At 35.3% G+C, this 4211-nt stretch overlaps 1 pseudogene; it reads right to left on the bottom strand.

The window, feature by feature from the left end:
• Positions 1 to 309: 309 nt before the first annotated feature.
• On the bottom strand, positions 310 to 2433 carry LOC145612696 (protein DETOXIFICATION 52 pseudogene; annotated as a pseudogene).
• Positions 2434 to 4211: the final 1778 nt, after the last annotated feature.

Consider the following 4211-nt stretch of genomic DNA (forward strand, 5'->3'; position numbering starts at 1 on the left):
TAATCTTAGTACATATAATAGGAATCTTATATTATTATGAGATTAATTCTTGATGATTAAACATAAGTTTTGAACAATTGACACATGTCATTTCTATAAATCTGATAATGCCCTTCATTCTTGGCATTTGTCATTTCTTATAAATATACAATAATTTATATTGTAACTAATAGAGGGGATTATGGAGGTTTAAAATGGGATATATAGACTCTTCCATTTAAGATAGGTGATTATGAGTCAAAATCATGCACAAATGTGCCCGTTTAAAATAAAAAACGTAGCTATATATATAGTATAAGTGTATAACCAAATTCAACAAATAAAGTAAATAAATAAATATACGCTAAAAATGTACATGTAATTAGGTAATATTGCAAATTATGTTTAAAATCTTAATTACAATCCTTACTAAAATTAATGGAGAGATAGTAAAAAAAGCGAAAAAAAGAGATAATTAGACAACAAAAATTGTCTTATTTTCTCTTTACACTTAACTCTAAAAGCCAATCTCTCCCAACTAGTATGTAAAGTAAGTAAAAATAAAATATCTAATCTTTACTTTACCGATCTAAAATTGACTGGCTCAAAAAAAGAAAAAAAAATTAAAATTCAAAATTTCTACGAAGTATATGAAAGAAAGTCCAATTTTATTATTATTTTTTATAGGTTGTTTTTCATCACCGATTAAATAGCACTTTATGACTACGTCACCGAGATAGAAATCAACGGCTGAGATTCACCTGCAGTTGGATCATTTTCCTCCATCCGATGAGGTTCATCAACGGTTGATGTTAATTCTAAAGAAGGGCCAGCAGGCCCACCAGTTTGAGTGAGCAACTGGGCCCGTTGTGCTTGATAATCCCAATCAGTGGTCCCAACAACATACAATAACAGCCCAGCACAGCATATCTGGGCCGACAAAAGCCCAATCCAGAGCCCACAAAAGCCAACTCCAAGATAGAAAGCTAACCCAACCGCTACTGGTGTCCCCACCATATAGAAGCCCCCTAAGTTCACATTTGCAGCTGTTGTTGGCCGGGCACTCCCCCTTACCACCCCACATGCTATCGTTTGTGGGCAGTTTCCGAGCTCGCAAAGCCCCAATATTGGCAACGCCGCTGCGGTCAAGGCTAGGATCTCGGCGTCTCCGGTAAACATCCTAGCCCATACATTCCTTGCCCCATAAGCAAAGATCATAGCTGTAAGACCCATTATTGCGGCCCAGGAGATTCCGATGAAGCCCGATAGCTTGGCCTGTTTGGGCCGGCCCGCTCCGAGTTCGTTCCCGACACGGGTGGATACCGCGTTGCTGAGCGAGGCCGGGAAGTTGTAGATCAACCCTGTGGTCTGGATCAGCACCCCCATCGAGGCCACTGATGCCTTGGGGTTCGGGAGGAGGCCACAGAGCACGATCATGACCTCGTACCACCACCACTCCAGGCAGACGGAGACACAGCTGGGGCCCGCTAGGCGGACCAGGGGCCACCAGTCCCTGAAACACTCGCGGCTGGGCGGGCTCCACGTAGGAGTGTGAAGCCTGCCGAGCCAAACCTGCATCACTAGGGCCCCTAGTGATACGAGGTTGGACACGGAGTTGCTAACAGCAACTCCGGCAATCCCGAGGTTGAGGTGAACAACAAGAAAAAACATGATGGGAAAGTGAAGGATGGCCCCGACTAGGGATGCATAAGTGACAGGGTGAGTAATACCTTGCGCACGAAGGTAAATCTTGATTGGATGGTGAAAGGAATAAGTAAAAAGGTCAGGGAGACAAAATGTGATATAAATATGAGCCAATTTACCAATATTTGGGTCTTGGTGAAGATACCCCAAAATACTTGACATATTTACCCAAAATATTGAAATTGGCAAACTGCAAACCAGCAAGAATATCACACACCGTTGAAGCGTAAGCGAAAGGAGCTTCGGCCTACAAGCACCAAATGCTTGCGAACACAAAGGCTCCATCCCCAAAGCCAACCCCGAATACACCGAATAACCGGTGATATTCGCAAAGGCAATGGCTAGAGAACCGGCCGCCAACTCGGCATCTCCGATTCTACCTAAGAAAACCATTGACAGCATAGACCTGGAGTAAAGGATGAGGTTGGTTAACAATATTGGGAATGCCAAGTAAAAGAGTGAACTACTCTCTTTTAATACGTCGGATACGGTAGGAAACAACAATGATGGGTTGTTGTTGTGATGAAAACTAGAAACGGAAACAGAATCCGCACTAACAACATCTCCGACCTCTACAACTCCAATGCGGGTGAACCTTTCATCGTCGTTATGGTTATCGTTATCGTCATCCTTGTTACTGGTTAACGATAAGAGATCCAAGTATATGTTGGAGTGTTGAGGAGGATGATTATGTTGTGGTGGTGTTTTTGAAATAGTAACAATTTGGTTATTTTTAGGTGGATTACACATTGTTTTTTGATTTGTTTGGATAAATTGAAGAATGAAGAGAAAAAAAGAGAGAGATACTGCCTTAGACAGCACTCTGAAGGAGAATTTGTGTTTGTCAAAACTAAGATTTCAAGTTGTGAGGGTGACACCAAGATGTTGATTGAGTATTAATAGAAGGAAAAAAGAAAGTTGGGTACATTTTTTTTAATAGTATTAATTACTACTTCTTAAATTATTTTTATAAATTCCTTTATTTAATGGATTTTGTTCCCTTTTTTTTTGGGTAGATTTTTTTTTTTTTTTTTTTTTTTTTTTTTTTTTTTTTTTGAAAGAGGAAGTGAAGTGCTACTTTATGTTATTATGATGAAGAAATGGGGTAGAGATTTTAAATATTTTGTATGAGGTTAAAAAGAGTAATTTTTTTGATTAAGTAAATAAAATATTGTTTATGAAATAGATGGGAGATCAGTTAGCCCAATTTCCTAGAGACTCAGAGTGTGCTCTCTGTTCTGCCTAGCTCTGTGGATTCTGCATTTCTTCAGTTACCCATGAATAATTTTTAAAAAGAAAAAAAATTACGGATCAATCATTTACATTTATTATCTACTTGTAATATTCCTATAAAAATAAACTTGTAAAATTGGGAATTGTATTTAAAATATATAATGATTCATTCCTAAATTAAATGTGAAAAGTAATAAATATTGAGTTTAATTATGTGATACTCTAATGATTATGAAAAAAAATAATGAAAACTTTATTATGTCTAACTAATTATGGAATTTCCTTATTATCACTTTTTAATCTTTATATTGTGACCCTTTTTCTCTCAAAAAAAAGATTCCGAAGGTAAAGAATGAAGGATGTTTTATGTTTGATACAAATATTGACAAAAGAGTAAAGGAAACAAATTAATAACTAAGGGTAATTATTGTTACCTTAAGTTTTAGGCATGTAACAAATAGTGGTAACAGTTACATGTAGGTAATGGTAATTGTTATCCAAATATTCAAATAATTAAACACTTAATAACAATAATGCTTTAATTGAATCAATTTCAAACCAAAAAGACATCCTTACTGAACACGCTCATAAAAGTTATGGAGTAAGTAACTTTTTAGACATTGTCAACGCAATCTGTTGAGATTTCAAAGTGTTTATAGTGGTTAGTGGTTTTACAAGAGTGTTAAGATATCTAGGCATTGTGAACATAATCCATTGAGATTTTGATATTATTTACAATGGTTTAACAAGAGTGCAAAGATATCTCACATTTATGGCGTATCTCCAGTGATTCTATTATATAAAGTGATATTAAAAAACACTCTGAAAATTCAAAATAGCGGCATTGTAAATCACTAAAAAAAAATCATTTAAATTGTGAATGATCAACTAAATTAGTTGGATATAATTTTGAGGGTGATATTTAAAACCTGGAATCAAATCTCATCTACATCATTTGCTTTTTTAGCTTTTTAAAAATACTAAAAATCAGAAATAAAAATTAACAATAAATTTAGGTGATGATTTGAATTCTCATACTCCCCCATTAATTTAATATTGCAACATAGATACAATCTTAATTTTTGAAAAAAAGGAAGAATGAGAAGGGCAAACTTACTCATATATGTGATTGCAAACACTTATTATAGTAACAACTAAAGTAAGGATATATTTGTTATTTTAAGTGTGAAAAAAATATTTATTTCTACAAATGAGTAATGAAGATCATTAATAGTTATTCTTCTTGTTGTTCTCTTTCAAACTTCATCTGATCTCGATCTGATTTTTTTTTTGTT

Source organism: Chenopodium album, chromosome 24 (assembly GCF_948465745.1).
Source record: "Chenopodium album chromosome 24, dcCheAlbu1.1, whole genome shotgun sequence".
Taxonomy (NCBI): Eukaryota; Viridiplantae; Streptophyta; class Magnoliopsida; order Caryophyllales; family Amaranthaceae; genus Chenopodium; species Chenopodium album.